We start from the raw sequence: 24,118 nt of genomic DNA, 5'->3' as shown, positions 1-24,118 counted from the left end.
AGAGTTAATATAATGCCCTACACATGAGCCCACTGTAAAATGAATGTTCCATATGTTATGAAATGTCTGGAGAAAACCAGTTACCCAAAAAAAGTTCAAGTCAGGACTTTTGCAGGCAATTCCGCTTCAAAAAGGTTCAACTTGATATATGTGTGTCTTTTTTCAACCTAATTTACTAACTTACTATGTAAAAAAGGAAAAGTCGCCAGCGTTTTTTTAACTTTAATGCATTTTTGGCACACAGGCTAGGATGTAAGTGACAGAAGATTGAGGAAGATCTAGCTGCTTTATAGCACTTGCCTGGTCTGAGGTGGCCAAGTCAAATCTGGCAAAAGAGGTAACGTTCAGTAAAATCTGGACTTTGCTGAATTGGCGGAGTAACGACCATTCGCCAGAGTGAAAAGTTGCCTGGAGATAGAGTACGAGCGAATGCTAGTGACGGTCTCTTTAGCTAGCGAATTGACGCCTGCGGATGTGATTTCTGGCAAAAAGTCACTAGCGTTAGCCACTTTGCCCTTTAGAAAATCTGCCCCTATGTGTTTTTAGCAACATCCTGTGTGGCATTAATGAGGCACCGGCTATTTAAAAGACACTGGGTGTCATTTATCAAAACCAGGCAAATTTGCCAATGGGCAGTTACCCATAGCAACCAATCAGTGATTAGCTTTTTAAAGCCAGCTGCAAGTAGAACAATGAATGCAACAAATTGGTTGCCATGGGATACTGCCCATGGGCAAATTTGCCCCGTGTTAATAAATGAGCCCCACTGTTCCTGGTGCCTGAGTATGGAATAGGAGAAAGTAGCTCCAGCCATGTAATGGTAATCTGACCCATGATCTAAACGTCTGCTCCTGGTACATTCCATTCCTCCCTATACCTCTCACAAAGTCTAAACCTGTTTCTACTTAGCTGTGATGTACATCCAGGGGGAGTATTATTAGTAATAAAACAAAATTTGCTTTTAAACAGGTGATCAGAAAATGTTACCTGCTGCTTGGTTGCTATGAGAATTAAGTTTTTCTGTGGAGCCTTTTTTGTTCCAATCAAATTTTTTTGTTCTCAGCTGAGGAACTCCTCTCCTGGGACAGTAATTGTTGCTTTCTTGTAGCTTAAAAGATGCCTTTGACAACAGGTTGAGAAATAGAAATAGAAGAGTACATCAGGCTGGGATGGTGGGGGGGATTCTCCACTAGCTAAAACATGAAAATAGCAGAACTCTTCCCCTTATGGACAGCAACTGGCAAGATGAAAAAAAGAAAAAGAAAAAAAAAGTTAAAACTTGACAAAAAATTTGAAAAAAAGAAAAAAGAAATTAGAATTTCTAAGAAGTGGGATCCAACTCTGGTGTGCGGCTAAAAATAAAACCTTTTACAAATAAACAGATGTCCATGGCTAACATGCTGGTTTTAGGTAACAGTATGATAATAAAGGAGCTCACAGTAAATTAGCAAAATTGGAGAGAACATTATAAAACATGGCACCAGTCGAAGCAAAGCTCAGTATCAGTGCAGAAAAAACAAAAAAGGACGACTATCATGTTGCAAAATGGAGATGTGAACCCATATAGCTAAGATGCCCTGTATTCAATAATCTTGTTATTACTATTATTATTACATTGAACCTTATCACCGGGACTCATTGGGGCAAATTTACTAAGCGGCGAAAATTCGCTCAGACAACGCTAATTCACTAACATGCTGGCGAAGTTGCTCTAGCATTAATTCGGCAAGCAGAGTGAAGTTGTGCTAGCTTTGGCTAATTTGCATACCGCGGGAAGTTAAAGTTGAATGGACGTATATGTTGCAGCAAATACATTACATTACACAAGCCCAGGGAAGCTTTATAAAATAAAATAAAGTTGTTATAATGCCCTACACATGAGCCCAGTGTATATTTTATGTGCCATATGTTAGGAAATGTAGGGGGAAGCTGGTTACCCCAAAAAAAGTTACGCTCTTTTGCAGCCTATCACCCTGAAAAAAGGAAAAGATGCCAGCGTTTTTTGGGACTTAGAAACATTTTCAATTAAAGTTTGAGGAAGTCCTATCTATCTGGTATGAGGTGGCGAAGGCAAGTCTGGCGCAAGAGGTAACGTTCAGTAAAATACGCATCTCAGTGAATTTGCGGAGTTACGTCCCTTTGCTGGAGAGCAACTTCGTCTGGCGATTGAGTGAGAATGAGCACCAGTGTCAGTCTTTTTCACTAGCGAAGTTACGCCTGCGCCCGTTAGTAAATCGGCGAAGTACCGAAATGACGTCACACTGGCGAATTTTTGCCAGCATTATTCACTTCACCCTTTAGTAAATTTGCCCCCTTGAGAGGATATTTAGAGAAGGAGATGCTACAGTAAACCATTAGGGCAATGGCACACTGGGAAATTTCTCACCAGTGGCAAAAATGAGCTACAGCTGGTGACAAATCTTCCTAAAATGCCATCACCTTCACTAACATTAGAATTGCCATAAGTGACGTACAATACTTGAGGCGATTCAGCTTAATCACTGGAAATGCCTTTCTTTGCATTTTCTTGGGATTAAGCTGAATCGCTGCGAATAATGTCATTTACTTGTGGCAATTCTTTTAGTGAAAGGGGAGGCATTTTCGGGAGATTTGACACCTGCGTTAGAGCAGACAGGCATATATCTTTTTTGGGAAGAATAACTTTTCTGGACTGGTTTGGAGGCAGGTGTTTAAAATAATGTGACTAATTTTCAGCAAATTCTCAAATTACTTGAAAATGTCATTTAGAAAAACTGCTTTATTTTCTAAACATTTTACACTGCTTTTTTTTCTTTTGTCCCACTAAGTAGACTACAACTAGGGGCACATTTACTTAGCTTGAGTGAAGGAATAGAATAAAAAAAACTTCGAATTTCGTATGATTTTTTTGGCTACTTCTACCATCGACTTCAAATCGAACGATTCGAACGAAAAATCGTTTGACTATTTGACCATTCGATAGTCAAAGTACTGTCTCTTTAAAAAAAACTTCGACCCCCTACTTCGCCAAGTAAAACCTACCGAACTTCAATGTTAGCCTATGGGGAAGGTCCCCATAGGCTTTCTAACAAATTTTTGGCCGAAGTAAAATCGTTCGATCGATGGATTAAAATCCTTCTAATCATTCGATTGAACGAATTGCAGCAAATCCTTTGACTTTGATATTCGAAGTTGGAGGATTTAACTTCGACAGTCGAATATCGAGGGTTAATTAACCCTCGATATTCGACCCTAAGTAAATGTGCCCCCTAGTGTACAGTGTCAACACTGGCATTCATTTCCATGTTTTTCTGGTATATGCTCTTTAAATTGGAGCTTGTAAAAATGAAACTTTGTTAAAACAAAGTTCTGAGTTATTTTTCAAGGTTTGTCTATAATGCAGCTATTGAAATAGGCCAGGAGTGGCCATACTTTACTAATTTGGGGTCTACTTTTAGTAATGTTGTCCCATTAGGATCTACATCCATAAAAGCATAGTTAGCTGTTTTATGGAAAATATTTCTTACATATTATATCAATTTATGGGAGAATTTATATTGCTATATTTAACAAACAACTATTTCTTATGTAACTTTAACATAAAAATATCTGAATGAAAATCATGAAATAGGAGAGAGATTTAGACAAGATGTTTAATGACAGTGTCTTGAGATTGTAACGTTCACAGCGGGAAACCGTAGTGCGTGTCGTGGAAGCCCAGGGAAAAAGCCACAAATACTCGAAGCAGGCATGGTGAAATATACAGGATTTAATGGAACTGAAGCAAAACAGGAACAGGTCATAAATAAAGTCTTTACCAGGCCGGCAATGAAAAGCTGGAACAAAAACACAGCAACAAGATTCAGGAACTTGGAATATCCAGGAACAGATTCAGGAACAAAAACAAATTACATCCAGATACAAAACCAAACACATTCAATGACTCAGCCCTGAGCAAGGCTCAGGGCATGGTTTATAAAGGGCAATTGATTAGGGAATAGGAGACACATGAGGGTAAAGGAGGTGGGTGGAAAACATACTGGAACAGGCAGATAAACAGAAACACAAAACAGAAGAGCCCCCAGTGGCTCACGAGGTAAATGCACTGACAGAAAGTCCAGCAACCCCAGTCCCAAGTGTTCATGTCCCAAATGGCCCTTACAGAGATCTACTGATCATCAGCTAAAGGTCTACTGGTAGATCCTGATCACCCCTGAAATAGGCAATCCATTAGTTTTGAAGCAGATTTAAACATTCAAGTGCAGAAAGGATTTCCTCGGCTGTTGTTTCTGTTGCTTTACATGATTGATTGTGTTTGTTTATTTGGCCTTATATTAATGCAAGGACAAATAGTTAACCTTATTCCATCAAGGAGAAGGCTAATGTCACGCAGGGAGATATATATGTCTGCTGCTTGAATCTGGCTAGAAATACTTTTCAGCATTTCTTATAGCAGCATTATAAACTGCTTGCCCCAGAGAAAACAATGTAACCTGTCTCTAAGCAGCTATGAATCATGGTATGTGACATTAGCCTAAGGGGAGTCAGGCAAAATACACTTGACTAGCCACCACTCTAATGTTAAAATAGACATTGGAAAATGCAGCTACACATCAGTTTTGAAATGAATGCTTGTTTGCACACATGGCTATACTTACCTGAACATGTTATAGGAATAAGTTCCTTAGGGGCAAATTTACTTACCTCTGAAGTTTCTTTACTACATTTCTGGAAATTCCCCTGGTGCATGAAAGAGCCAAGGATCATGTGGATCATCAACTAATGGCTTTCCTAACATATCTCACTTACTGTGTATTGAGCCAATACTGTAGCTCCTGCCTTATCCAGACGTGAGAATCTTTCCTTGTAAGTTTTGAAACCAATCCTTGTCTTGCCAGCCTAGTCCTCCATTACTCTGTTTTTCCGATCAGGTAGAAACAATAGAATTTTACCTCTTACTGATGATTCAGCATTAACATTTGGCTGATGTTGGGGCACCTTAAAAGGTGCCCAATAGAAACTTTCCATCCTGTCCCATGGAAATTTCGTACAGTATTTGGTGCGTGTACGGTTGGAGACGAGGTGACCGATATCAGCAAAAGCCTTGGATATTGGATGTCTTGTTGATCAGGATGGTAATTTTCTATTTAGCACCTTTGAAGGCTTCTATGGCCGCCGTTACAATCTATCTTGATCCATGTCTTCTCTGTCCTGTTCAATGTCAATGATCTTCACCCTCTCCGTCCTGTTCCAGTCTCTCTCCATATATTTGTACATGAAGTCCTCTTTATTCTGTTTTTCAACTGCTCCACCCTGTCCAGTCTCCTGGTCCCCTTCTGGGCCTCTGTTGTCTCTTCTTTGAAGATCTCATCACCTTCTACAAACCTAGTTTCAGGGATATCCAACTTTCTCTGTATAGTCATTGCTGGATTAAATGATTATATACTTTTTGTTCATATAGATATAAATTGCATTTTAATATAAATGACACATTAACCCAAACTGTTAAACCAGCAGTTACTGAAAATATATACAGTTTACACAATGCATTTCCCCAAATCAGGAACATTTATAGAGCAATACTCCATGCCTTTCTGTTTGCTGAAAATAATACTTATTCATCCATTGAAATGCTAATGGAAACACATTTATCCTCCTTTGCATGTTAGCATGAGAGGCGAGCGTGTTGCAACAAAGCTTCAGATATTCGACAGCTTTTTAACAATCCATGAAAAGAAGAATGAGATATGGAATTCTGGAATCAATAAGCATGGTATGAAACAGCAGATAAGTGATGTTCATCTGAGAGGTAATGTAAACCGTTTGCTCTGGTTTATATCAACAAATTGCTTACAGCTGATTTTGTAGCATTTGAGATGCAAAATAATGGGTAAGAATCCTATATTTTTCACAATAGCCCCCGTATGTTTGTTAAATGCTGTTGTATTTAGTTTAATTCAAATTCTGGAACTGATATTTGTCTTCTCTAAAAGACAGTCCTGTAATAGCTAAAATGTGTTATTAAAATGATTTTATACTTTGTGTAATGGGATGCTGTCAGTGTGCTATTTCTTTCTTTCTTTTTTATAATTTACATTGGATGTCTATACCATGTCATTTTAGAAATTCCATCTGTTGGGGCTGAGCATTAAAGTCTATTGGTAAGCAATGAGAATACAGTTATGGGACCTGTTATCCAGAATTCTCGGGAGCTGGGTTTTTTTTCGTATAACGGATCTTTTGTTATTTTGAATCTTCATTTAAGTCTACTAGAAAATCATGTCAACATTAAATAAACCCAATAGGCTGGTTTTGCTTCCAATAAGGATTAATTATATCTTAGTTGGGATCAAGTACAAGTTACTGTTTTATTACTACTGAGAATAAGGAAAGCATTTTTTAAAATTTTTGATTATTTGTCTATGGGAGACATCCTTTCCGTAATTTGGAGCTTTCTGGATAATGGGGTTCCGGATAATGGATCCTATACCTGTATACAATATATAGCTTCTGAGTGATTAAATGACTCCTCACAATGATTAACAAATATAGCCTTTTGCATAATGCATGCCAATGATAAATGAACTCTAATATAAAGCAATGAATAATGTAAAAAAGGGAATTTGGACAAAACTTCCAGGATAAATATGATATATGTAACTGACATTCACTAATAATGCAAAAAATATGGCAACTCATAATGATAAAACAATTTTAAACAGAGGAAGATAGAAATGCTAATATGTTAATGATGTTCACTCTACATTTTAAAAATTCATGGTTAGGGAAATATCTCCTAGCTGGTGAATTCATTCTGTATTCTGCGATTGATAAAAAAAAAAAAAATAACTTCTGTTTCAGATAAAATAATTTACCAAAGCTCCTGCTGCAGCATTTCCAAAGATTACCATGCATCAGATCGTACCTAACACATCTCAATACTTTGCTTTACTCTATTTATATTGGCATCTCATTGTAACAGTAGAGTAAATGTAAATAGATCAACTCCCTGTATCTTTGGGTTGGAGAATGGGGACTCTGTTGAGTCCTTTTCTCTAATTCTGGTTTCTTTTGTTTTATTGACAAGGAATCATAACCTGTCACTTTCTGCCAGGAATACATGCCACACTTATCAACATTTCCAACTGATCCTACATGTAATTAAAGTTTTATTCTGACACCCCCTCGTTGACTTTCCTCATATGTACACATTTTAGGCTAATATTAATAGAAGAAAAGCTTTAAAGACATTATTGACTCTGCTGTCCCATTTTCAGATAGTGTTAGACCGCACCTATTGATTAAAGGACAAGGAAAGGCAAAAAAATAAAATCCCATTTTTACTTTCTTTAATGAAAAAGAAACCTATCTCCAATATACTTTAATTAAAAAATGTGTACCGTTTTTATAAGAAACCGGACTGTATGCAGTGAAATTCTCCCTTCATTTACTGCTGTGGATAGGAATTGTCAGACGGTCCCTAACTGCTGAGCAGGAAACAATCATACTTATGAACAGCAGGGGGAGCCCCCGCCTTACTTACCAGCCATGCAGAACTCAAGCAGCTTTGTTTATGATGATCCCTAAGTAGCCCAGACCACACTGAGCATGTGCACTTAGTCTTAGTCTTGCAAAGATGTTTAACAAAGTTACAAGATGACAGCCCCCTGTGGCCAACTTTGAAAGCATAAACCATTTGTTTGATTAGACTTGTGGTGCAGTAAGTTCATGTTTATGTTTAGTATATAAAATACAGCATTTCTAGCCTTATTCTATTTTAGACTTTCCTTGTCCTTTAAGGGTACACAAGTTTTTTTTTCGGATCGACGCCTGGCGATAAAATGCAAGAGTTAATTCAGATGGTCACATGCGTCAAGATATAATTGGACTGAATGAAAAGTCGGAGGTAACAACTACACGGCCCAACTGTCGGATGAAGACGCTGCTTTCTATGTCCACATGCGACAGTTGTGTTGCGTTGGATGTAATGTAGTTTTTACCTGCAACTTTTCATTCAGTCCAATTAGAATCTTGATGCCTGAATCTCCTGTGTACCAGCGGAGTTTCGGTAAGTTATTTCTTAATATAGACTTTGCAATTTTAAAGTCTAATTTGTCTTAATGGGTTTTTTTTCGATGTGTACTAACGAATTTTTTAAGAAATAATGTTGATGTTACTGGTCCTTTAAATGTCAGAATAAAAAAGTACTCAATCTCAAACCTGCTGAGTTCATGTAGAAGTCATTGGCCGTTTGTGATGGGTTTTGTACAATAATCAGAATAATTTGTGGTTTTCAGGCGATAATCCAAAAAAATCTGAGTTTTCATGGCGTCAAATCTGAAAAAACCTGTATGTTTTGCTTTTATAGAGTCTTTTCCTGCACCAGATTTTTTGAATACATTTATTGATAAATACGGTAAAAAAATGCTTGGGAATTTGGTCAAAATAATTAGAAATTTTTGGATTTTAGTAAATAACCCTCAATATGTGCATTTGCAGACCAAGAACTGTCAGTAGCAATAGTTGTGTAACTAATTTGGGTTTGGGTAACTAATTTGGGTTCAGAGGGTGTAACCCCCCCCAAGTTATGGAAAAGAGTCCTCTGTCACAGTGATTCCTTGATATTTGTTGTTTGTTATCATGAAATAACATTATGAAATTATTATAATTATTAAATATTATTATGACTTATGATTTTTTTTCTGATTTTCTTTTTTAATGACAATTTTTCAATGTTGCATTATCAAAAAAAGAAAGAGCTGTTCTTATCTTCTTCTTACTCACATTTTGTAATCTTTCACTAATCTCATTTACAATACCTTATTGATTTTGGCATTTTAACAGCTTGAGCTTTGCTTTGTGAAGATGTACTGTAAATCTTGTATTAGACTTGATAAAAGGCACAATATTTGAAAGTGTGCAAAAAAAATCAAGTGTTCATTTTATTAAAAAATAAATCATGATCTATTATAATAGCAATCAATGGAAAACAGCTGTCAGTACTATTTAAATAAATACACACCTAGGGGCAGATTTATCAAGAGTCGAATTTCGAGGTGATGGGAGTTTTTCAAAAAATCCGTTTGAAAATATTTTATTTGATTTTCATATTAAATAAAATCAGTATGACAGCAAATGTTATGCAGACAAAGAGAAAATATTATATTAGATACAATGGCATAAAACTAAATACCTTTAAAGAAGACTAACAAGATCTAACTAAAATTAACTAAGCCAGTGGAGGTACATATAATAAAAGAAATAAAGAAAAACGTCCATTCATAGACTGGAATGTCGGAAAGAACATCTCACAATTGAAGAAACCGCCTTATTTGATTAACAGTCTTAGAATTGCAAATTTCAAAATAAGGAGACCAAATCAGTCTAAAAGAATCCTTGGAATTATTCCCTTTGGTTTTAGTTAATAAGGCTTCTTGCCAGTAAAGCTGATTCATATAAGAAATGGTGTCCGATAAAAAGGGGGGTTCTTTCTGTAACCAGGAATTAAATAAAGCTTTCCTAGAATCAGCTAGAAAAAAAACTTGTCTAAGGGACTGAAGAAGACATTATATTATCTAGATGTAACAAAGCGAAGCACGGAGACAATTACATTTTTATCTTCAATTTATAATTCAGAAAACTAGTGACTTCCCTCCAAAATAGATTAATCTTTGGACAGGACCATAAATAATGGAAAAGTGACACATTAGTCTTGTCACATTTAGGACAATATGAAAAAGGGCTATTAGAGGGATTTTTTAAAAAAAAATTTCCATAGCCTAGGTGGAGAAGCTTAAAGTGCGGTATCCTCCAACTTTCTGCTAAAATTGATTTATTGTAATCATTAATAGATTTCACCAAATCTGAGGGAGACACTTGACAATGTAAATATTCAGTCCATTTAATGGAAGGTTTTGATAACGGGTGAGAGTCTGTACTATAAACATTCCAAAATGTTTTAGATAGAGAGCTAATAGAGATCAAACCAGGGAGTTCCAGAAATTCTGCCAAATCGACTGCTAGCTTGTGGTCAGCTAACACCAGGGGGCACATTTACCTAGGGTCGAATATCGAGGGTTAATTAACCCTCGATATCCGACCTTCGAAGTAAAATCCTTTGACTTCGAATATCGAAGTCGAAGGATTTACCGCTATTCCTACGATCGAACGATTCGAAGGATTTTAATCCATCGATCAAAGGATATTCCTTTGATCAGGAAATTGTTAGGAAGCCTATGGGGATCTTCCCCATAGGCTTACATTCGCCTCGGTAGGTTTTAGGTGGTGAACTAGGGGGTCGAAGAATTAAAGAGACAGTACTTCGACTATCAAATGGTCGAATAGTCGAATGATTTTTAGTTTGAATCGTTCGATTCGAAGTCGAAGGTCGAAGTAGCCCATTCGATGGTCAAAGTAGCCATATTCGACCATTCGAAATTCAAACTTTTTTTCCTCTATTTCTTCACTTGAACTAAGTAAATGGGCCCCCAGGTTTTTGTTATTGTGTAGCAGAGAAAGACCGCATTGACAAGTTAAATAATAATATCTATCAGAATCCTAAAGCTTGTACTTTTCTTTGAGTTTTGACCAAGATATTAAAGTTTCCTTAAGCAGATCAAATATGTCTTTTACTAAAACCAGTAACTTTCTCTTGAAAATATAAAAGTATCAGACTTTTGATAATCTGAGGGTTTGAGTAAGAGTTTGGCTGGCATGTAAGGGCTTTCTGTATAACTATACCTATGTCGAGAAAATAAATGTTTCCACACAAATATAGAATCACGATAAATAGGATTCCTCTTAAAGTCATAAGGAACATTACCCCATTTGCTATGTAAAACAGATAATACAGTGTATCAAAGAAGGGTTCTTGAAAGATCTCAATGTCAGGGATTGTAAATATATGTTGAGATCCACTCAATAAGATATCTAGTGAGGGCTGATAAATTGAAAACTCTGAAATCAGGAAGGTTTAATCCTGATTAAACCTAACTGGAGCTCTCAATTTATAAAGGGCAATTTTTGCTTTTTTACCGTTCCAAATACATTTATTTAAAGCAGAGATTAATTAATGGATAAATTAGCTTGGGAAATATCAGAGATTTAAAAAGAGTGCTCGTCCCTTAATATTAAGTGGAGAATTGGCCCATTTTTCACACAAGGAAAAGACCTTTTGACAGGCTGGAGTAATATTCAGAAAAATATAAAATGTTTAGATCTGAAGGAATTATTAATCCTAAATATTTGATCTGATTCTTTGGATTTTTAAATTGGAATTTCTTATGTAAAGAATTAGAAAAAGAACCATATATATTCATTACTTCCGATTTCTCAACATTAATTTTATAGCCAGAGAAAGACTGAAAGTCTTGGAAAAAATCAAAAACAACCATAAGTGAAGACTCAGAATTTTTTAAAAGCAATAATAAGTTGTCGGCAAAGGCTAATACCTTGAGATGTCTACTATTAATGGTAATTCCCGAAAATTGACTTGGATTGATCAAGGAAACAAATTAGCGGTTCTAATGAAATATTAAATAAAAGGGGCGACAATGGACAGCCCTGTCTCGTCCCTTTAAATATTTCAAAAGGTGGCAACCTAGCTCCCCCCAAAATTATTTGTGTTCTGGGAGTTTTGTAAAGATATTTCATACAGTAAATTGGAAAAAGGGGCCTGTGATACCAAATTTTTTAAGGCATAGATCATTCCAGGTAATGCCTTTTCAGCGTCAATATTAAGAATAGAACTGGGGATTTTATGTTTTTTGGGGAAATATGAGATATGAATCAGAGCCCTAATATTCTTTACTCCTGACCTATTCTTAATAAAACCATTTTGGGCCTCAGAGATTATAGAGGGAAGAATTAAAGAAAGCCTAAAGTACATCACTAGCGAAGTTTCGCGCCCTTTCGACAGGCAAATTTTCCATTACGATATGCCTATTGCCAGAGTTTCCTTCGCCAGCTTAGACTGATAAGACCAAGCTTCATCCTCCTCAATCTTATGTCAGTGACATCATATCCTGTATGCCGAAAAGTCATAAAAATGAAAAAGAAACGCTGGTGTTTTTTCATATTTTAAAGTGGGATTGTCTTTAAAAGTTGTAACTGTTAAATATTTTTTGTTAAACATTTTTTAACCATTTGAGGTGCATGGAACATATGTTTTAGGGTGGGCTTATGTCTAAGACATTAGAGGATCTCTTTTATCTTTATTTTGCTTCCTTTGACATTTTTGATAATAAGTAGCCACTTTAAGCATGTGCCCGCCATATTCAAATTGACCAAACGTAAGTGTACTAACAAAGTTTCGCTAGGCAGAAATTAACGTTAGCGAAAGTTGCTATGAAATGATCGTGCTGACTTATTTACACTAGCGAAACTTCTCTACTGTAGGGAAACACTGCTTTAGGATAAAGTCTGAACAAAAATCATATCTCTGTGTTTTTATAGTTGTATCTTTACTTCTTACCCTGAGCATGATGTATAGATCCCCATCTGTTCTTTTTATTCTCTGAGTAGTATATTATTGACTTCATAAACATCTGCTACTGCAATGTTATCACAGGCTCGGCTATCCCTTCGGGAACATCTGTCAAAGGCAAAGTGATTTCTTTCTTGTAACTAAACAGTTGACTTAGAAAAAATAAGATGATGGGGAAAGTAAATATATAGTTCCCAGTGAATGGGTAAAATAATGTCAGGAGCCTTGTTAAGTGAGGTGATGTAAAAGGCAGAGGCAAAATAAAAATGAATCCTTCCCTATCTGTTCATCTCTGTTTCATGTCACAGACACTGCTTCCAATAGAAGCCAAATTCACATCTTTTATAGCAGCAAACTACAGACAATGGTTACACAACAACACATGGAAGGAAATTTTTTTCACAATGTAACATTAGCTACACATGACAATTAGAATCTTTGTTTTTCTGCAACAGAAATTAGAATTTGTTTGCGTTTATAACACAATTTAAGATCGCTGATGGTAATTTCTACCACTAGTCAGTTGTCCAGGTCAAATTCTGAATGGAGGCATATACTGTAGTGCAATGTACATTAATTGTGTAGCTTCAAATTTGATATAACCTCAGCAATAACTTCAGTGCTTTGAAACTTTAGTAACGTCTAAAGCTGGCCATACACAAAGAGATCCGCTCATCTAGCAACATCGCCAAACGAGCAGATCTTTCCCCCGATATGCCCACCAACGGCAAGGCTATACCGGGGTAATCCGATCGGAATACAACGAGTAGCAATGGGCTCCGGCAGGTCGGTCGCGGGAAAAATTAAACCTTCCCAATCAATATTGTGGCCTGATATTGATCGGGAAGACCCGTCGGAAGCCCCCATACACGGCCAGATAAATTGCAGAATTGGTCTAAAGGACTGATATTGGCAGCTTTATCTGCCCGTGTATGGCCACCTTCACTTAAAAGCTTACCTAACCTTTAATATCAACCAATAACAAGGCAAAACAGTGTAATGGGGCAGGAGAATAGGGTTTATAATTAGGACAAACCCCACTTATCCCAAATGAATTTAAAAAAAAATTAAGGTAAAATCCACTGACCCCCAATGAATTAATTAACTGCATTAGCGTTAATTAAACTATTAAAATAAACAACTTATTATAGAGTTAGGGCAAGGGCACATGGGCAGATTCGGGGAGAAAACGCCAGCGCAATAGCACTCTCGGCGATTCGATTTCCAAAGTGGCCTGAAGTTGCCTTACGAGGAAACTTCGGGCGACTTCTGAAATCGAAGCGCCGCGAGTGCACTGGCGAAGGCGATTTTTAATTTTAGCAGGGGGAAGGCAGTTTGGAGAGATTGTCACCCCACAGAAGAGGAGATTAGTCCCGTGTCCCTGTCCTAAAGGTGGCCAAACATGCACAAATAAGATCATACAAAACAAAGTTATGTACGATATGCGGTGTTTGTGTTTCGGGAAACGAGGTGATTGATATCGGCAAAAGACTTGGCTGTCTTGTTGACTGGCCAAGATGGAACATGCCAGAACATCGGCCAGTGTTTACTGTTGAATCGTCAGATATAGGTAGATTTCTATTGTTTCTACCTGTATATCTGAAGATTAAGCTCTTAACGTTTGCAGTGAAAACAATGGTTGCAGGAAAGATCGTAATTGTTATATGTATGGTCACTTTAGAACAAATCTTTATATAGGGATCTATTTACTGAATAATATAATCTTCTACATGAACCATTTTAGCAGTGGAATGAGTTTATTTGAGGCCACAGCAAGATTATTGGGCCTCCAAAACCTCTGCAATTTATAAAACGTATGCAAAAATGTACATAACTTTTGTTACATCACAGAGAAACGTAACAGGGTCAGGTAGGTGGGTAAGTAGCTTGCGGTTAACTTCACTGACTCCCAATAAACTGACAGACTTATTAGCACATTAATTAATGGAACTATTTATATGAACTACTTATTATAGAGTAACATCAGCTGTTAATAATGTTTTGGAATTTATTTACTGAATAATGCGATCAGCTCCTACATTAACTTTTCAGCAGGGGAATGACTCACTATGGGGCCCCACAGCAAGATTATTGTCCCCTTTAAAGGAACAGTAACAAGTTATATGAAAGTCTTTTAAAGTAATTATTATAATGTACTGTTGCCCTGCACTGTTACAACTGCAGTGTTTGCTTGAAAACTGTTGTGTAGCCATGGGGGGCAGCCATTCAAAGCTGAAAAATTAGAAAAGGCACAGGATACACAGCAGATATCAGATAAGCTCTGTACAGTAAAATGGAATTGTACAGAAATTTCCGTTATCTACTATGTAACCTTTGCCTTTTCTCCTTTTTCAGCTTTGCATGGCTGCCCCATAGCTACAAAACAGCTTGTTTATATATTCAGTGGTTCTGAAGCAGACACTGTAGCGCAATTATATTTTAATTACTTTAAACCACTTTAACATTTTGGTGTTACTGTTCCTTTAACTTTAAGAACAAGATATTTTTCATAAATACGTATTGTATCTGCTTATCAGTCAAAGTTCTACTGGGCCCCACAGCAATTTGTGTAATTCCCACTGTGGACTACATCAGGAGGTGCCTTAGAATCACGCACAGAGGTTATTTCAATGCAGAGTGGTAGAAACTGTACAATCTCCAATTTATCATGCAAGCGCAAATGTGTGCATTTTTAGGCAAATCCACAAATTCCAACAATTACACTACAACTGTGCGGGAAAATGTTTTATTCAGGGCAAAAGACATAGTGAATTGAATCCAAATTAAACACTACACTTGCCTTCATAAAGATATTTAATTCTGGGAGTCATTAATAATAATGGTCATAAGTCTCCTCCAAGCTGGTACAGTTAGTCTGTGCATGAAATACATCATTTGTAGGCTTATTGTAAAGCTTTATAAGCATATAACTAACTATTAAAAATATGTTTTAAGGTTCCTTAAATATTAATAAAAACTAGATGCTGTGCCAAATGGAGGGGGGGGGGGCTGCTATTCTGCTGTTCAACAGAATAAGAGAAATGTATTCCTGTATGTTCATTGTTCCCCTTTAGAATAACAACTAAGCTATTGTAACATTACAGTAACCAGGAAAAGAGTGTTGAATTCTCAGCAACTCCATGCAAAATAGTTTGTGGGCTGCTCACGCCACAAATAAAATAATGATTAAGAATTGCAAGAATCCACTTAAGGTGAAATAAACCATAAAATTCCAATTGACGCTACTGTTCCGTTATTCTTTTCAACATCAAAATGTCTTTAGGGCTAATATTTTTTTCACATTCTTCCTACTAGAGGTTCATAGCAAATATCAGAGTTTAGGGGGTTTGCTTTATCACTGAGGCTCTATTTACTGTAATGCTAGTGCAAGGGGAACACGTTATGTCTATTTGCCTATTTGGTGTATTTAAACCACTTCCTGTTGTGCTGTCTCTGGCTTCATTTTACTTTTAACGTTACTGAAAAAATGATTCATAAATAGAGTATGATGGACTTTTAAGCACTGCCAAAAACAGGCTCACTGCTGCCATAAGTCAAGTTGAGAAACTCACCACAGAAAGTGCCCGGCAAGTTATCAGACTCAGCAAAAAGCTTCTCCTGGTAACATCAAGAGCTGAAATTCCAATATTGAAATCAGAATTTGAGCTCATTTAGTGCAGAGATCACAAATGCTCTCTCTGTACTAGCGATAGGGCCCCCTCCAGTGGCAGAACTACTGGAGGAGCCGGGGATATGATTGGACCAGGGCCCCCACCCCCTCAGGGTCCCCCCGGCAGATCGCGCATTGCTGTAGCGGTTAAGAAAATCGAATATGGAGGGGGGCGGCTGCATGGCCTGCACCCTGGCCCACCCCTAGCCAGTGTCGGACTGGCCAACCAGGAAAACTCCCGGTGGGCCCAGGTGTCAGTGGTCCCTCCTACTGCTAAACATTTGGCCTATTTCATGGCCATTCCTATTTCTATGAGAACAAAGAGGCTAAATAGATGGAATAATGCATTATAGTATGTAAAGAAAAGAGACTTGAAGAATAGAGATTGAGTGAGGAGATGAAGAATAACAGCACTAGGAGTGGGCCCCTGGTCAAAAGTTTTTGGGTGGGCCCCTGGTGTCCCAGTCCGACACTGCCCCTAGCTAGTTACGTTACTGCCCCCCTCTACCTGCTTCAACACAAAGAACAGGGAGGGGCAAAGGGGGCGTTATCCACTGTGCCATCTCAGGGTGGCACTTACCCCTGAAATGCTCCTGGCTAAAACACAAAACATTTGCAAAACATACAGGTATGGGATCTGTTATCCGGAAACCTGTTATACGGAAAGCTCCGAATTATGGAAAGGCTGTCTTCCATAGACTCTATTATATCCAAATTAATCCAAAAGTTCGAAATTATTTCTTTTTCTCTATAGTAATAAAACAGTACCTTGTACTTGATCCTAAGATATAATTAATCCTTATTGGAAGCAAAACCAGCCTACTACTGGAATTATTTAATGCTGACATGATTTTCTAGTAGACTTAGGGGCAGATTTATCAAGGGTCGAATTTCGAAGTACAAAAAACTTTGAAATTCGACCATCAAATTAAAAAACTCAGAATTCGAATATCGAATTCGAAGTTTTTTCAACTAATTTGGCAATCCTGCGGTCGAAAAAAATCGAACGATTCGAACGATTTTAGAGATCGATCAAAGGATTTTTATTCGATGTGTAAAGACTTAAGGTGGCCATACACGGGCCGATAAAAGCTGCCGACAGACCGTGTCGGCAGCTTATTGGCCCGTGTATGGGGGCCCCCGACGGGCTTCCCCGATCGAGATCTGGCCGAAAGTCGGCCAGATCTCGATCGGATGGGATTAAAAATCCCGTCGGATCGCTGCCGCATCTGTTCGTTGATGCGGTCCCGCGATCCGACCGCCCGTTTGGTGAACGCTAGGATCCGATCGTTGGGCCCTAGGGCCCACGATCGGATCAGCCCGATATTGCCCACCTCAAGGTGGGCATATCGGAGGGAGATCCGCTCGTTTGGCGACATCGCCAAACGAGCGGATCTATCCGTGTATGGCCACCTTTAGAAAAATGTTGTAGAAAGTCCCCATAGGCTAACACAGCACTTTGCCAGGTTTAATTTTTCGAAGTATTGAAGTCGAAGTTTTTTTAAAGAGACAGTACTTCGAATCGAAGTCCAAGTAAATTCGAAGTCGTAGTATCCTATTCGATGGTCGAAGTATCCAAAAAATTACTTCGAATTTCGAATTTATTTACTTAGAAAATTCCCTTGAATTCACTTCGACCCTTAGTAAATCTGCCCTTAAGGTATGAAGATCCAAATGATGGAAAGATCTGCTATCCAGAAAACCCCAGGATCCATAAAAACCATTGACACTATATCACCGCAGTGTTTAGGCAACGTGCAGAAAATCTGTTGCTCTGTATTACGGTTTGTACGTCTATGCAGGCTTGTCTGGGGAAATAGGCACAAAGTAAATGATCATTTTAGAAAATGACTTCCATTCGCCCTTGACGATAGTCAACATTTATTTGCTACCTTGGGTTGGTGAAAAACATTATCCTTCCACAGTTTGAAACCCTTTTTGTCTTAGCTTTTTCCCTAAACACAGGGTTGTCCAACTAGAATCTCTTGGGTTGGTCCTCAAAGATATTTTGCTTTTGCTAAATTCCCATGATCTCCACAGACCACTATGTGTGGCACCATGGTTTTATATTAATCTGGAAAGTGGATTAGTGGCCCAACATCCTTTTCCATTTTAAAAGAACAGAAGCAGTGGTAAAATCACTGTCTACAATTAGAATATAAACATGATGAATGACATAGCTTAATTGGTAGACATTGCCATCAGAGAGCTAACAGTATTCACATGAAAGGCTTGTATACAGTATATGCAGGTGAATACAGTCCCCTAAGGTTACACAGCAATTTTCTACCAACATCCAATAGAAATGGAGAAGCCAAGTTGAAAGCCAGACACAGTTAGGAAAGAAATAATAGCCTCTGGGTTATGATAGGATTACACACATGTACACATTACACTGGCTGTATGGTGCTTTATTTAGATTTGCATTAATATTAAAGTAATGGTCTGTGATGCCTGGGATAATTATCTGATGGGTATGTTTCACTGTGCTGCTTTGCCTGAACTGACACTAATAAATATTGTTAGTTTATCCGAAATTAATTCTCTTATCTCATTCCATTTAAAGCAATGAATGGAAAATGCGATAAAAGAGACATTTAAGGCATTTTTGCTACATTGATATCTCTCTCCATAAATTATGTTCAATAAAAATCTAGTTTCTTCCACGTTTTACTGTTATTTTACCTCTTAGGGACAGACAGCAGTTAAATGATTATAATGTTAGATGGTTGATGATTATACCAAATTATCATAACATTTTCTATTTTTATGCCTTTGTTTAGTTCTGATGGTTGCAGCTTAGAGGAAAATAAAATAATGGAAAGGAATGATTATGTGTTAAAACTCAACAACACTAACATGCCAATGGAACTCAGTGTAGCTATACAGTTGGCAAAGGAAGCTCAACAAAACAGGGAGTATTATGTTTATGACACAAAGGGCTATTACTATTACAGTATTTTGCATACAACAGATGAAGCGCTAGAAACCACTTACTGTATATTCACACTGATTTTGGGAGGTCAGTTATACTTGGGGGGTTATTTATTAATCCAAATTTATCTCAATATTTTCTGCTACAAACTTCAATCAAATCTGCTCAGGTTATTTACGCTTATTTATTAAATTTTTCCAAAAATTTGCTTTGCAGGAAAAAATCTGATTTTCACGATTTTTTTCGGATTTTTCATCTGATTTTCACGATTATTTCAGAATTTTCACCCGAAAACTCAGATTTTTGCCCAAAAACTCAGAAAACTTCAAGGTATTGCACAAAACCCAGCGCACACCAAAAATCATTGGGGCTTCTCCCATTGACTTATATGCAACCTTGACAGGTCTGAGATGCCGGATTTTCAGATTCAGACTTTTCCATCCTCGGGGGTTTAATAAATTCCGAAAACATTGTGATTTTATAAAAAAAATTCACAATTTTTTTTGTGATTTTTGCATTCGGAGTAAATAACCCCCCCTAGGGTTGCCACCTTTTCCCCCAGTGGAGACCGGGTAGGGGGCGGGCTGTGGCACAGTGAGAGTGGGGCTGTGACACATAGGGCTGTGATGTAGACGGGCGGGACTATGATGCGGCGATAGGAAATTGGTCGATCGCCGTGTCAATCATTGGGAATCCTGTCCGGTTTTCCTTATTTGGAAAACCAGCCAGGAAGTTTTGACCCGGGCAGCCCTTCAAAATACCGGGCTGTCGAGGTCAAAACCGGACAGGGGGCGACCCTAGTTATACTAGAGAGCGAAATAGACACAATGATTCATTTTTATTAATGACTTGTTAATTTTTTAAAGAAACATAATTTTACACTTTTCGATTAATTTTCAAGTCAAAATAAAAATATAAAAGCTCATTGTTGCTTTAAAGCTGAACAGTCACCTACAAAAAAAAAGCTGCATAATGAAAGTCGTTTGCAAATTAAACATGGAACACAATTTTTTTTTTCATTCAAGCATCCATACCTGCTAGAAAGGTGTTTAAAGGGCATGTAAAGTCTAAAATAGAATAAGGCTAGAAATGCTGTATTTTGTATACTAAATATAAACATGAACTTACTGCACCACAAGCCTAATCAGACAAATAATTTATGCTTTCAAAGTTGGCCACAGGGGGTCACCATCTTGTAACTTTGTTAAACATCTTTGCAAGACTAAGACTGTGCACATGCTCAGTGTGGTCTGGGCTGCTTAGGCTGGTAAGTAAGGTGGGGGCTCCCCCTGCTGTTCATAAGTATGATTGTTTCCCTGCAGAGCAGTTAGGGACCGTCTGACAATTCCTATCCACAGCAGTAAATAAAGGGAGAATTTCACTGCATACAGTCAGGTTTCTTATAAAAACAGTACACATTTTTTAATTAAAGTATATTGGAGATAGGTTACTTTTTCATTAAAGAAAGTAAAAATGGGATTGTATTTTTTTGCCTTTACATGCCCTTTAAGTATCTGAGCTGTCAATCATATATTGCTTGCCCCTCCTGTATGCCTCAATAACTTTCACTTTCCATTCAGAAATTCTTACATGTCACTGCACTCATACTCCTCCTTCCCTCCTCATACTCTATAATTGTGTAGGGCACTGAGCATGGGCATTAGGTTCCCAATTCTCATGCTTACACAAGATTTTGGGGTGATACACAATTTGTCTTAATAACAGTGTCCACAAATTGGCTCCTGTCTGCATGCTGTGATTGTGTTATTCCAAGACTGAAGCAGACACAATTTAAATAATAAATATAGAGTAAGTAAAGTTTATTTTGCTCAACTAACATGATAGAAAAGAATTTGGAATTATTTCAGACAGGTCCCCTTTAAGAGTCAGCCTATATAGGAAAATGACTAAGTATGGAAACAATTTCACGTTCCCATAGAAGTACATTATATGTAGTAGAGCCCTGAATAAGCTAAAATATTTTACTAACCACCATTATATAGTAACTTAACCGTAGCCATTTCCTTTTCTAGTGAGAACTCAAAGGCTTTTCTTTTCTTACTTTGTTCTGTTAAGTTTAAGAAGCACTTTTAACATTTTCTGAAGAGTGTCCTAAGCGTAGTGAGTGCCCTGAAGCTTTGCACCAAGGCTAATTATACTGTAAATGCTGAATAATCAGAGAGAGATGGATGGGATTTTGTTAAAGCTACTTAAAAATAGGCTACATCTCAGCAGGCACACTAAACTTGCCTTAAACTTAGAAATATAATTGACTTCTGACATGGCTTTTAGAGGCACCCAATAAATAATGAAAGTGGAATTAAATATATTCAGTCATTTAAAATATTCTACTTTTCTGACTTCCTAAAAGGACCATTGATAGAAATATGAGAGCAATTTAAAGATTAAACGCTTGCATGAAAGGAAATGATGGGCTATAATATAACATAAGATATTTAATGCAAACATTCTCAAATTGATTCTAATGAAACTTGCCTTTGGTTCATCTTTATTTCTTAGAGATGAGTAAAACATTTTGGCAAGCCTGAAGTTTTACAAATTTAGGCCGTTCACTGAGATCATTGACAAATATAGGACCCCATATAGGTCCCCAAGGGGCAGATTCCATAAAGGGCAAAGTGACTAATGCTAGTGACGTCATTTCGGAACTTCACCAGTTTCCTAACGGGCGCAGGCGTCACTTCGCTAGCAAAGGAAATAGATGCTTGCGTTGCTTCGCACTGTAACGCCAGTCGAATTTTCGCTCTGGCAAACTTACCTCATTCGCCAGACTTGTCTTCGCCAGCTCAGACCACTCGAAGTGCAATGGAGTGCATAGGACTTTCTTAATTTTTAGTGGAAAATTTTTCTAAGTCCCAAAAAACGCTGGCGTCTTTTTTTTTTTTTTTTTCAGAGTGATAGCCTACAAAGGTCTTTATTTTTTTTTTGGGGTAACTGGGTTCCTCCCTACATATGGCACATAAACTTTACAGTGGGCTCATGTGTAGGGCATTATAACAACTCTATTTTATTTATTAAGGTTCCCTGGACTTGTGTAATGTAATGTATTTTCTGCAACATATACGTCCATGTAACTTATCATTTCCCGCCGTATGCAAATTAGGCAACGCTGGCGCATCTTCTCTTTGATTGCCAAAGTAACGCTAGCGAAAATTCACCAGCATTCAGCACCATAGACGCAACTTCGCACTAGGGAATTGGCGTTGTCCTAGCGAATTTACGCCTGGCGAAGTGTTGCGATGGCTGCAAAGCCGTCGCTGGTGAATTTCCACACACTTTAATTGTTCAGGTCTAATAAATATCTTTCACCAAGGCCTAATCCAACTATAAAATAGGATTCCACATGCCAATCATCAGGTAGGGTATTTTACTGAGGTTTTTGGTTTATGCTGAAAATGTTGTTCTACATACTTGCAAGATGAGGGTTATAGCTGGTGGATCTTCCAGTGGTTCCACTGAAGTATAAACGTATGGAGGACTTTAACCACCAACTCTCAGAATTACTGTCCAAGGTTTCAGAGATCAGGTACAAAAGGAAGACACTTGGGGGCAGATTTATCAATGGTCGAATTCCGAAGTAATGGGAGTTTTTTTGAACTCCCATAACTTCGAAATTTGAATTAAAAAAGACCAATCAAAATTTATTAAAAAATATATTATTTTTTTTGGCAGAATAGGTTCGTTTTCTATCGAATTAGAATTGTACGAATCAAAGTAACAGCGCATTCGATTGAATTTCAAAAAAAAGTCCACCAATTGACCCTAAATAGGTTCTAGGAGGTCCCCCATAGGCTAAAACAGCAATTCAGCAGGTTTTAGATGGCAAATGGTCGAAGCTGAATTTTTTAAGAGACAGTACATGATAAATTTCGATATTGGAATTGTCAAAGTTTTTTCAAATTCAAATCTAATTTGGACTATTCCTAGTCGAAGTACACAAAATTAGCTCGAATTTTTCACTTCGACCTTTGATAAATCTGCCCTTTGGTAGAGGATGTCTGTGTTGATATTTAGGTTTATTTAAGTCCTACATGCTAGGGCTAGCTTCAGCCTGAGGGGGGCCCAGGAGGTATAGAGGGCCCCACGAGGCCCTAATTAATTTTCCATATGTTGGTAAAATAGGACAACCTCTGGATAGGGGTCTTAAAATTAAAAGTTGTGAGGCCCAGTAACATCTGGTGCAGATATAGCGATAGGGGGACGCCCTGCGTGAATCGCTGGCGCAGGTGGACATTATAGAACAGACTCCCACAAGGCATTTTTCACCCTGAACTAGCTGAACTAATCCTCTGGTTAATGATAAGTGAATTGAGCACTTTTAGGTTAAGCAGCCTGCACTAACGTTCAATCTAAACGGAATTGGCATAGGACATTTTAATTGAAAATACAGCAACACGCACCGACGGTTTGTGAACTTTATTAACAACTGTCATCAAACAAATAACCTCCATTGATGAATATTAGCAAATATAGAATGACTTGAAGTTGAAGGTGGATGAATTCTGCTAAAATTAATTGAAATTAACCACAGCTATTTATTTATTTTTAATTGGTGAGGTCGGCTGCACGACCATCTTTAATGGATTGTAAAACTGCATGAGGTCTTAATACCAATAAAATTATTTTAAACTATTGAACACCATATTAGTTGGTGCTTAAGGTGGAAAATGTCTCCACTTGTTGGTACACGTATGGGACCTGTTATCCAGAATGCTCGGGACCTGGGGTTTTCCGGATAATGGATCTTTCCGTAATTTGGGTCTTCTTGCCTTAAGTCTACTAGAAATTCATATAAACATTAAATAAACCCAATAGGCTGGTTTTGCTTCCAATAAGGATTAATTATATCTTAGTTGGGATCAAGTACAAGCTACTGTTTTAGTATTACAGAGAAATAATAAATAATTTTTAACAATTTGGATTATTTGGATAAAACGGAGTCTATGGGAGACAGCCATTCCATAATTCGGAGCTTTCTGGATATCGGGTTTCCGAATAAGGGATCGTATACCTGTATTAGGAACTATAT

This window comes from Xenopus laevis, chromosome 6S (genome assembly GCF_017654675.1).
Source record: "Xenopus laevis strain J_2021 chromosome 6S, Xenopus_laevis_v10.1, whole genome shotgun sequence".
Lineage (NCBI taxonomy): Eukaryota > Metazoa > Chordata > Amphibia > Anura > Pipidae > Xenopus > Xenopus laevis.
Note: the sequence above shows the minus strand (reverse complement) of the source record.